General features: G+C 44.1%; 1 pseudogene; it reads right to left on the bottom strand.

Moving 5' to 3' along the window:
* LOC136590906 (mycocerosic acid synthase-like polyketide synthase) overlaps window positions 1-11,124 on the bottom strand; it is a 64,001-nt pseudogene extending 52,877 nt beyond the window's left edge.
* Between the last annotated feature and the right edge of the window lie 1,890 nt (window positions 11,125-13,014).

The raw sequence follows: 13,014 nt of genomic DNA, 5'->3' as shown, positions 1-13,014 counted from the left end.
AGCTGGGTGCGTATGATTTAGCAATGTTTTTCACGCAGCTCACACGTGTCCACCGCCCGTAAGGACGGACAGAGGCTGGACAAATAGATTTGTTTTCACTTGTTTTTCCACCAAAAGGCAGCACTGCGTATATTCAATGAACATGAGAAGTTTAATAACTGTGCTGTGTCCCTGCTAATGTGTCACAGAACGTGAGGGTAGCAGAGTTATTATAACTCTGGCAGAGCAGGAATTTTTTTTCCCAATTAAGGAAAGCAAATGGCGAAGCCAGCAGTAAAGCGTAGCTGGGTGCGTATGATTTAGCAATGTTTTTCACGCAGCTCACACGTGTCCACCGCCCGTAAGGACGGACAGAGGCTGGACAAATAGATTTGTTTTCACTTGTTTTTCCACCAAAAGGCAGCACTGCGTATATTCAATGAACATGAGAAGTTTAATAACTGTGCTGTGTCCCTGCTAATGTGTCACAGAACGTGAGGGTAGCAGAGTTATTATAACTCTGGCAGAGCAGGTATTTTTTTTCCCAATTAAGGAAAGCAAATGGCGAAGCCAGCAGTAAAGCGTAGCTGGGTGCGTATGATTTAGCAATGTTTTTCACGCAGCTCACACGTGTCCACCGCCCGTAAGGACGGACAGAGGCTGGACAAATAGATTTGTTTTCACTTGTTTTTCCACCAAAAGGCAGCACTGCGTATATTCAATGAACATGAGAAGTTTAATAACTGTGCTGTGTCCCTGCTAATGTGTCACAGAACGTGAGGGTAGCAGAGTTATTATAACTCTGGCAGAGCAGGTATTTTTTTTCCCAATTAAGGAAAGCAAATGGCGAAGCCAGCAGTAAAGCGTAGCTGGGTGCGTATGATTTAGCAATGTTTTTCACGCAGCTCACACGTGTCCACCGCCCGTAAGGACGGACAGAGGCTGGACAAATAGATTTGTTTTCACTTGTTTTTCCACCAAAAGGCAGCACTGCGTATATTCTATGAATAATAACTGTGTTGTGGCCCTGCCTATACAATTCTTTCCCTGCAGTATCAATGGAGGGTGGAATGCTCTGCAGAGGCGATTTTGAGAAGCCCAAAAAAAATGCAGCACAGCTAACAGCAGCCTGGACAGTACTGCACACGGATAAATATGGCCCTAGAAAGGACCGTTGAGGTTCTTGAAGGCTACACTCACTCCTAACACTCTCCCTGCCTATGCAGCACTTCTGTCCCTAATGCCAGGTGCAACGCTCTGCAGAGCCGATTTTGAGAAAAAAAAAATGCCACTGCTAACAGCAGCCAACACACAGCTATCAGTGGCCCTAATAAGGACCTTTGGGGGGTCTTGAAGCCTACACTAACTACCAATTCTTTCCCTACAGCAGCTCCGGTATAAACAGCACTGTCCCTCATCTAACTCACCAGGCATCTGAGGCGAGCCGCGGGAGGGGCCGACTTTTATATTAGGCGGACACCTGATCTCGCCAGCCACTCACAGCAGGGGGGTGGTATAGGGCTTAAACGTTGCAGGGGGAAGTTGTAATGCCTTCCCTGTCTTTCAATTGGCCAGAAAAGCGCGCTAACGTCTCAGGGAAGGAAGTGAAAGTAACCAGAACACCGCATGGTGTTCGTTACGAATAACGAACATCCCGAACACCCTAATATTCGCACGAATATCAAGCTCGGACGAACGCGTTCGCTCATCTCTAACCTTAATGCATCTCATATCTGTACATACATATAGAAGCAGTTTGTGGCTGGCTCATACAGCTTTATATATATATATATATATATATATATATATATATATATATATACTACTCTATTTATATAAAAGATGGCCAACCATCATACAGAACAAGCACTGCTACTTCTTGTGTCACCCCTATTTCCTCATAGATGTTTAAAATTGTCTTTTGGTTTAAAGAGGCTCTCCATTTGTAAACTACTGATAGCCTATTAGCAGGATATGGCATTAATAATAGAGCAGTGGGGTCTACCACCTTGAACCCCGCCCATCAGCTGTTTGGTGGGCCAGTGTGCTTGTGCACTGAACTTTTTCCTGTAGGGAGCATACAGATCTATTCTCACTGCAATGGTCAGATTTGGTATTGCAGGCCAAGTTTCCATTCACTTCAACACAATATGGGCCTGCAGTACCAAGCCTGGCCACTGCAGTGAGAAAGGACCTGTCTGCTTCCTGCAGAAATCAGCTTAGTGCATAAACCTGGTAAGGACACATCAGTATGCCCTACATCATTAATCAGCGTAAACTTCAAGCTGTACTCTCAAATTCTGGCTCGTAGATTACAACATTTTATCCCAACTCTCATGTATAGGAAACAATTGATTTTGTCGCTGATCAAGAGGCCAGAAACAGTATTATTAAATGTCCCTCATCTCCAAAGCCCACCACTCTATAAGTTCCCATTGTGTCTTGACAGTTGATGTGGAAAAAGCACTTGACAGGATTCATTGGAGGTTCTTGGAGGCAACCCTTCAGAAAACAGTCTAAGCCCATACATGAGGGTACGGATCATGGCCCTTTACCATCATCCCACTGCCCAGTTTAGGATCAATGACTTTCTTTAAATCCTTAAATCTACAGTTGGTTGAAAAATCTCTCAAATGAGTAATTTTAAGTGATGATTGTCGCATGTAAACACAGGACCCACACACCTCCATTCACTGAACAACTATCGCTTTGTATCAAAGCATCGGAGTGATAGTCGTCCCATGTACAGTACACTTAGGCAAAAGTCAACATTTGGAATTCGGGACCTGTTGCATTATTGCTTTACAAAGACGTGGGTAGAGAGAGCAGGATCTAGCTCTTACAGGGCTCAATGGTCATCTGGCAATATCCGGGCTCATATACAAAGTTACTTGACCTGTCCCCCTTTCTGACAACTAGTTGTAAATACAGCTGTAGCATGCACCCCCGTTTGGTGTGCCTCACTTTAACGAGCCAAACACTAATTCAACACATTCCATAGTTTGCAGGGCCATATAATTAATGTTTCAGGTTACACAAATTGCATGGACGCTACATTACTGGGGTTCATCACAATTGCAAGCTATCGCCTATCCACAGGTTAGGTAATAACTTGCTGATCAGTAGGGGGTCTTACTGTTCAGACCCCCAACGATTTTAAGAATGGGGATTCCGTGTCTCCTTTTCTCCTCACCGTGAAGTTACTGTAACCTGCACAGTGAGGAGGAAAAATTAAAGGAATAAATCTTTTGCTTTGATATTTGGGCTCTCAATATCCAGTAGGCTATAGGAACTTAAAGAGGTTTCCCATGACCTTAAATTGCTTTAATAGCGTTCTGTACTTCCTGGTTGCTGCTGTCCAGGACATGTGACTACTGCAACCAATCACTGGCCACAGCAGTGACCTTCTATAGTCAGTGATTGGCTACAGCAGTCACATGTTCTGGTCAGCAGCAACCCGGGAATGATTGTGAAGCAATTTAAATTACAGTGTAGGGCATAGGACCCTTGTTAAATGATTTCAACCGTATCCTTAGGTTTTACCCCTCTTCTGAAGGTGTTCCTCAGCTCCAAGTATAATGCTCCACATTTGGTGGTTGTGCTCCTCATCGACCCCCATGGTGGGAAATCTCTCTACTATACAATGTGTTGTGTAACGTCTTATTTACCTCCTGGGAAATTACATCCTATTCCAACAATTGCTATCTGGTCTTCTAGATCGCTCATTTCTGCAGCCCTGCAAGACAATAAGACATCATACTTAATAGAAGCATTACTGTTAGTATAGAACTGTTTAAAGGGAACCTGCCACGTCCTATAAGTTATTGTGGTTATAGGACTTGACGTTTTTTCTTTAAAGGGGTTGTCCCGCGTCGAAACGGGTTTTTTTTTTTTCAATAGCCCCCCCGTTCGGCGCGAGACAAACCCGATGCAGGAGTTTAAAAAAAAAACGGATAGTACTTACCCGAATTCCCGCGCTCCGGTGACTTCTTACTTACCTTGCGAAGATGGCCGCCGGGATCTTCACCCACGGTGGACCGCAGGTCTTCTCCCATGGTGCACCATGGGCTCTGTGCGTTCCATTGCCGATTCCAGCCTCCTGATTGACTGGAATCGGCACACGTGACGGGGCGGTGCTACGAGGAGCAGCTTTCCAGCACGAGCGGCCCCATTCAGAAGGGAAAAAACCGGACTGCGTAAGCGCGTCTAATCGGGCGATTAGACGCTGAAATTAGACGGCACCATGGAGACGGGGACGCCAGCAACAGAGCAGGTAAGTGAATAACTTCTGTATGGCTCATAATTAATGCACGATGTATATTACAAAGTGCATTAATATGGCCATACAGAAGTGTATACCCCCACTTGCTTTCGCGGGACAACCCCTTTAACCCCTTAGCGACTAGATATACAGGTTTTTACAGCAGTCACTAAGGGGACTTGGGCTAAGATGTTGTGTTTTAATAGCTGCCTAATCTAAGGCTGACATGGGAATACCATGCAGGGAAGAGCCGGCCCCAGTCTGACAGATGCCAGCTGGGATCCTGCACTAATGGCCGGGAGCAGAGAGCCATGATGCTTCTAGCACCCCTTGTAATTCTTCCTCTTGTGCCAACACTGCTGCCCATGATGATTCTACCACCAAAGATGAATTTGTTGCCTGCGGCAATGTCACCCATGCTTATTCTGCCTGCATTTGTGGCAACTTTGCTGTTCATAATGACTGTGTTACTCTGACCCCTTAGAAATGTTTACAGGATTGTCAGCCGATCCAGCATTATGCCCAGAAATATTGTGTAAAACTGCTGGATCCACAAATATGTTTTTCTAGACTAAAATATTTCAAAGCGTAACTTCACATGTTCACAACGACTGGAAAAGATGCTCTTCATTGTCCTTTGATAAGGAAAAAGAAATAGATTTAAAAAAATTATGAATCTTTGAAATTCCATACTACTAGAGAAGTTACTTTCATGGAAGGCATCTTTGCCAATGAGCGACTGAGTGAGAGAGTTACATGCACCGCCCTCTGAACACATGATGGTGACGTCATTACAGGTCCTTAAACATACAGAGCCTGACAGTAACCATGTGCCTACAGGACCTGTGATGATATCACTATCATGTGATCAGTCACCTGTCCTCAGCCCCTGAACACAGGATGGTGTTCACACAGAGCTGTGGGACGTGCATGTACCAGAGCTTTGTGTGTCTAACATGCGCATGTAGCAGAGCTGTGACGTGCATGTAGCAGAGCTGTGTGTGTGACATGTGCATGTAGCAGACTTGTGTGTGATATGCATTTAGCATGGCTGTTTGTGTGACGTGCACATAGGACAGATGTGTGTGTAACGTGCATGTAGCACAGCTGTGTGTGTGGCGTGCATGTAGCACAGCAGTGTTTGTGATGTGCATGTAGCACAGCAGTGTGTGTGACATGCATGTAGCACAGCTGTGTGTGTTATGTGCATGTAGCTGAGCTCTGTGTGTGACATGCATGTATCAGAGCTGTGTGTGTGACATATATGTAGCAGAACCGTCTGTGCATCACATGCATGTAGCAGAGCCGTCTGTGTGTGACATGCATGTAGCAGAGCCGTGTGTTTGTGACATGCTTGTAGCAGAGTCGTGTGTGTGTGATGTGCATGTAGCAGAGCCGTGTGTTTGTGACATGCGTGTAGCAGAGCAGTGTGTTTGTGACGTGCGTGTAGCAGAGCTGTGTGTGTATTTGCCATGCGTTTAGCAGAGCTGTATGCGTGACGTGCATGTAGCAGTGTAGTGTATATGTGATGTGCATGTAGCAGAGAGGTGTGTGTCTGTGTGATGTGCATGTAGCAAAGCTCTGTGTGCGACGTTCATGTGGCAGTGCTGTGTGTGTGTGTTTGACATGCATGTAGCAAAGCTATTATATATCAAACACCCTAGAGGTACAATGATGGTGATGTCATCATAGGTACTAAACCAGCAGTTCTTAAAACAGCAGCTGTGTGCTTACAACTCCAATCACTTTCACTATATTATATTAGTGGCGCATTGTGCCACCAAAAACAATGGTACTATAATTTCCTAATAGTTACTAGCCTAATTAAAAACACGAGCAGATAAATAATCACATAGAACTCTGGATAGCAATAACTAATGTGATGGTATGCCACCTTAAGCAACTCAAAGGCCTAGATCCTAAAAACTTGGAGACTGCCTTATGTTCCTATGGTACCAGACACTAGTGAAGGAGGGTGTGTCTGAAGAAATAGGAATCGCTGTCACACCTCTCGCTAAATACACATGCGTTTTTCAAAGTAGTACCCCCACCCTACCCAGCATTTATGTCTGCAACCGTGCAATTGGTCCTTGGTCCCATACCGTGCAGACAAAAAAAAGCGGTAAGTGACTCCTCCCTGCCACACAGCAGTAGTGGAATGCCGGTCTTCTCATATGCTTTGCAGCAGCCACGATGCCATGACGTGACTGAGTGGCCTTTTAGGGGGTTTCCAGGCTGGCAGCACTGAGGTGATGGACCCAAAAATTAACCTGGCGATCCTGAGCCCAAAAAATGTAAAAACGGTATCGCAAATCTAGGGTAGTGCAAATAAATAGAAAATAAGCGCTCAAACTATTCAATGCTCAGGCTCAGCGCTCAAATTAATTGACATCCAGGCTCAATGCGTTTCTAACAGACATGTATCTTGTCCTCAGGAGCCTAAAGAAAGCCACAGGATGCTTGCGAGTAAAATAATAAACCTGATGATCGGTGCCGTCACACCCAGATGGTAGGTGGACGGTCTCAATGATAATTATGATAATACTTATAAGGCCATGCATGCTCCTCTGAGTGGTGCTGCAGAGGTATTGTTCCATCTTCCTTATTAGCATATATTTCCCAGAGGAGTGTGAATGGCCTTATAAGTCTCCGCACGCACCTCCCAGGTGTTTCCCTAAGGAGTGACATTACCCCTCCCGACCCATGTCACAGGTCTTTCACTAGCCAAGCCAGAATCCTACTGCACACTGTGCAAACACCCAGAAACGGCTGTCTGTGTATGGGTTCTGGCTTGGTTTTCAATTCTTAATCAATTCTTATCAAGACCTGTATAAAGGGTTTGACATTGCTTTGCAGGAATACTGCCATCCAATAGGTGGCACTGCACAGGTATCGTTCCATCTTTCTTATTTCCATATATCTCACAGAGGCGCATGCATGGCCTTATAAGTCTCCTCCTTCAGCTTCTAGGTTTTCTGCTTAAGGAGAGATGATACCCCTCCCGTCGGGTGCTTTGTCTCTTATTGAAATCACTTTCCTTATCAATCTTGTTTAAACCTTTAACATATCTAATGGTCTCCATCACATCCCCACTGTAACAAATAGAAAGATTCCCATTGTGTTTTTCTTCTTCCTTCTCTCCTCCTGTAACATATATATAGGTTTTCAGAATTTCCCCCTCCTCCTTCTTTAGACACAACATTTCTCGCTCAAAAGACATCTTTTGAGCGAAAATCGTTGTCTCTAAATAGGCTTTTACTGAGGAGGAAGTGCAGAGTCGGGTAAAAAAGATTAAAATTAACAAATCGCCAAGCCCAGATGGAATACACCCAAGGTTTCTGTTAGGTCTGCTACCTGTGTCTGCCACCCTCTTGCTATTCTGGGCATCGCTCTGCTTCTTCTATTTGAATGTACTATTTGTTCTATTTTCTACCAGCAATAAGGGAGTTAACCCCTCTCAGTGCTCACAAGCCAGCTGCAGCCTAAATACCAATAAGCCTTCTATTTAAGTAAGCTGGGGACCTTCCTTCTTTGCCTCAGTATTGATGTATGTTTGATTCAGACACCCAGCACATCTAGGTCACCCGTCTTGAGACTGTTCTGTCTTTTGAGACGGTATCTTTATCTGTTTATTTTGTATGTTCTTTGCCTTATGCTTAAGCCTGTCTGCATTTGTCCATTTCTGTCCAGCCTGTGCATCTTTTCCATTTCTGTGGTAGTCAGTCCTGTTCTGTGCTTTGTGTACACTGTCCCCTGTTTCATGTCAGGAATATTCAACCCCAAGGTTTCAGCGAGGGTTCATTTTTATCAGGTCATCTACCCAGCTTATAGTCAGGAGTCTTCCCATCTTCCTGCTTAGCTAAAGGCCAGTTACCCATCTGAGTTTTCCCTGCCTCAGTACCTCTGACCACTAGGATCAGCTGCTAGCCTTGTCAGGTCTGGTCTAAAAGCCGGGTTTGGTTGGTTAGCACAATGGGTCCACACCCAGAGCCCTAACAGGTTTTAAGGGAATTAAGTGACGTGATAGACAGACACTATTTCTTATATTTAGGGAACTCTATTGAGTATGGGGTTGTACCACTGGATTGGCGCATTGCCAGTGTGGTTCCAGCATACAAAAAGGGGTCAAGAAGGGAGCCTGGTAACTACAGGCTGGTAAGTCTCACTTCAATAATTGGAAAAATATTCAAGAGGTTTCTGAGAGATGGTATTCTGGAATACCTCAAGGAAAACAACAGGATAACCTCTCATCAGTATGGGTTCATGAGGGGGTCAATTGTGTCAAACAAACTTGATCAGCTTCTACAATGAAGTAAGTTCTAAGCTGGACCTGGGAGAGTCTATTGATCTTGTATATCTGGATTTCTCTAAAGCATTTGACACCAAGCTGCATAATAGGGTAATATATAAAATGAGAGAACTCGGTCTGGGTGAAAATGTGTGTAGCTGGGTAAAGAACTGCCTCGGAGATAGAAAGCAGGGGGTAGTAGTTATTGGTTCGTACTCTGATTGGGCCACTGGTGTTAGCAGGGGCCACGGGGTACAGTTTTAGACCCCATTCTGTTCAATATATTTATCAATGACCTGATAGAAGAACTGCAAGTAAAAATATCAATATTTGCAAACGATACAAAATTATATAAGAAAATTCATATGACGGAGGACAATGTATGGCTGCAAATGGAACTAGATAACCTGAGGGCTTGGGTAGAAAAATGGCAAATTAAGTTCAATATTGATAAATGTAAGAAGATATGGATGTCACTAATATACACTAAATAGGGTACTGCTAGGAAAAAGAGAGATGGAAAAAGACCTTGGGGTACTCGTGGACTGTAGACTTAACTGGAGCAATCAATGCCAGTCAGCTGCTGTAAAGCTAAATAAAGTCTTGGGGTGCATTAAAAGAGGTTAAGGGGTGAAGGACAAGAACATTATTCTCCCACTATATAAGGCACTTTTCAGGCCCCAAATGGAATACTATGTACAGTTCTGAACACCGGTGCTCAGGAAAGATGTTGCAGTACTTGAGGGGGTTCAAAGGCGGGCAACTAAACTAATAAATGGAATGGGAGGACTGGAATACCCAGAGAGGCTATCAAAATTGGGATTATTCACTCTGAAAAAAAGACACTTAAGGGGCGGCTTAACTATTTTTACATACATTAGGGGACAATGCAAGAATCTTTCTCATTATCTGTTTATACCCAGGACTGTGACGGTAACAAGAGGGCAGCCACTCTGGTTAGAGGAAAGAAGGTTTCATCACCAACACAGAAGGGGATTCTATACTGTAAGAGCAGTGAGACTGTGGAACTCTCTGCCTGAGCATGTGGTGATGGCAAAATTAATGGCGGCGTTTAAGAGGGGACAAGACATATTTTTAGAGCACTACAACATTCCAGGACATAGACATTAAATAACCAGAAGGGTTATTGATTCAGGGATCTTCTGACTGCTGAACTTGGAGTCAAGTAGGAACTTTTCAAATGTTGATCCAGGGATTATCCTGACTGCGATTATGGAGTTTGGAAGTAATTTTTCCCACCAAAATGTGGAAAATTGGCTTCTGCTTCATTGTTTGGAGGTTTTTTTTGCCTTCCTCTGGATCAACATGGGGGGCTAGAAACAGGCTTAACTGGATGGACACTTGTCTTATTTCATGTCTGACCTGCAAAGTCCATCTTACCATGTATTGTGCCATCACCAGAGAACTACATACATCACACACCTCCTTTTCCAGTTTTTACACTTTCTGCAATGCAGTCTGATATGTATCATGCATCTTTCGATATGCACTCAACAGTATCCATTCTCTTCGACACAGAAACAAATTCTTTGCCCTTTACTACCTTTACTTTCTGCAGACATTTCACAACATTCAGAGGTTCTCCACCCTCCATCATATCATCCCAGGGCTCACCTAATCCTACACACTGCAACCACTCAGGGGCCAATATATTATAGGGTGCTTTATTCCCCCCTGCAATAACTGACAATTCAACAGACACTTCTTTGTTCTTAGACACCAACATTTTTGTACTATCGTGGAATTTCTTAAATAACAACTAAAGATGAGCGAACGTGTTCGGCTCCGCCCCTTTTCGCCCGAACACCGAACTTTGCGAGCAATTCCGTGCTCGGGCGAAAAAAGTTCGGGGGTCGCCGTGGCAGCGCGGGGGGGTGCGGCGGGAAGTGGGGGGGAGAGGGAGAGAGAGAGGGCTCCCCCCTGTTCCCCGCTGCTGCCGCCCGCGCCGCCGCGCCTCTCCCCGCCCCCCGGCGCCCCCCGAATCTTTAGGCGCGGACACTGAAGTCCTCGGTAAAGCCGGTGTCCGGGTGCGTAAGTGTTCGTTAAGAACACGTTCGCTCATCTCTAATAACAACATTTTTGCGCTACGTCTTATTATCAGGAGTTCTTTAAATTTCAATCAGAATTTTACTTTAAAATGACTTTATTACCCTCACTGAACGGCTAATCATTAAGCTTTCTGCATGCATTTACACCGGACGACTATCATTCAAACTCCCGTGGGAGTGCGGGTTTTGAACTACTCTAAACAATTATCATCCCGTGTAAAAGGGCCTTAAAAAAATATGGAAGGTTTAACAATAATAATTCAAATTAAGTGATAATCGAGCATAGTGGTGAAGGATGGTCCTTCTACTGTAAATTATTATATCCATATACAAAGCATAAAGGTTGCAGACATCACATCATTAGCTGCACATTATTAACTAAGAGGTTACAGCTTACATGCTACAAGGAACATCACTGGGAAGTCGACTCATCTGAACCAGCAGCCGGGGAAGCCAAACAGTACTAAGACAGAGTATCTTCTACTGTAGACCGACAGATATGACACCTCCTCATTCTGTCTCCAAAGCTTCCCATTTGACTTGAGTAATATGAAACTTTTATACTATTCTAATACAGGCCACTTCATGTCTGAGCTCCAAAGTCGTTTACACAGCGTATCTTGACATAAGTAGAGAACAAACACACATTATAAGTCTCTCTACACAAGACAAGATATATCTCAAAATACACACACATGTTGATTCTTCTTTTCTCTGCATACACCAATAAGTCGCTCTTCCCAAACATGACTATTTACCTTAGCTCTCTGTCCAGAACAATGATGGTTCAAAAGTCGGGATTAAGGGCAAACACATTTGGGGCTTGCGCGAATACTCTTGGCGCTATGGAGCCTATTAGCGCATGAAGCAGAGTAGGTTTCTTTTTTGGATTATTCAAACTCCATGCTAATGTGCGTGAGTTTGAAAAAAAATAGGAAGATCGGTCCTGTCCTATCTTTCTAAAAAAGTAGTGTTAACACACGAGAATCTCGATAGTCGTAATGAAACCATCGAAATCAATTGTTTCATTTCGGCTCGTTATACAGCCGTGATTATCATGGCCGCATAACGGTATAAAACATGCCCATCTGTTAAGATAAACATGTGGTTTGAAATAATTACATTTACAAGTAACTACTACATACCGGAACTCATGAATGATTAGTCATTTAAACAAACCGTAATAATTCTTTGATATTATGTTATGAAATATTGCAAGTCAAGTCAATGAAGTTTATAACTAGAGATGAGTGAGCATACTCATTAAGTACAATAACTCCAGCGAGCATCATCCTTTTCGAGTATCTGCCTGCTTGTCCGCAAAGATTCGGGTGCTGACGGGGGTAAGTAGTGGGTTGCGGGAGTGAGCAGGGAGGAGCTGGGGGAGAGAGAGAGACAGATCCATAGTTTTCCCCCAAAACAAAACCCAAATAACCATACCCTTGACAAACCACACATTTGCATTGCAAAAACTATAAGGCTGAGTTCACATGGGGCGGAATTGCTGCAGAATTACAGTGCGTACCCTCCGCATGAAAATTCCGCTGCATTTATATTAGCACTAAAGCAGATGAGATCTTGAAAATCTTGTTCACATGCTAAAAAAAAAAACTGCACAAAATCCGAGCAGAAACTTACCAGGCCACTGAGAATGAGAAACCAAGCAGCGCTGACAGCAGGAAGCTTCTGAAGGACGTCAGGAGGAGCGCCGCATAGTGTGAAACCAGTTGCAGATACCAATGGTAAGGATTTTGACTGGTTTTTGGATGCAGAAGTGCTGCGGAATTTACAGTGAACATTTCTGCTGCAGACATTCTGCAGTATTTCCTCTACATGTAAACATACCGTAAGTCACCTTGAGGTATGCTAGCACGTGCAGAGTGCCCTCAGTAGTAATAGTGTCCCCTGTATCAGCCCCAGTAGTAATAGTGACCCCCACAGTGTCCTCAGTAGTAATAATGTCACCTATTTTTGCCCCAGTAGTAATAGTGACATCCACAGTGGCCTCAGTAGTAATGTTGTTGTTGTTGTTAGCCATTTAGTCATTTGTGAACCTCAGTGTCCCTTAAGGCGAGCTCCCTCCATGTCTTTCAGTTTTGCACTGCTTCTTTCAGTTGTGTGATATCCATGCCAGCATCAGCTTTGACAGTATCAGCCATCGTGTCCTTTGGCTCCAGGTCCTCTTTTGCCACTGATCTGCCCAAGCATTATAGATTTTTCTAGCGCCTCTGCTCACATTTTATGGCTAAAATCTGTGAGTCTGTGCAGTGTCCAAGGAACGGGCTCACAGCCAAGGAGATAGATAAGGATAATTAAGTCATGGTGGCTCTACCATCTTCTTCCCTGGGGGTAGCTCGGGACCCGTCCAAGTTACTGCTGGGGGAGGTCACAAGGAAACGAAATCAGGAGTTACCTTA

This window comes from Eleutherodactylus coqui, unplaced genomic scaffold (genome assembly GCF_035609145.1).
Source record: "Eleutherodactylus coqui strain aEleCoq1 unplaced genomic scaffold, aEleCoq1.hap1 HAP1_SCAFFOLD_53, whole genome shotgun sequence".
Taxonomy (NCBI): Eukaryota; Metazoa; Chordata; class Amphibia; order Anura; family Eleutherodactylidae; genus Eleutherodactylus; species Eleutherodactylus coqui.
This window is presented reverse-complemented; position numbering and strand designations above follow the sequence as displayed.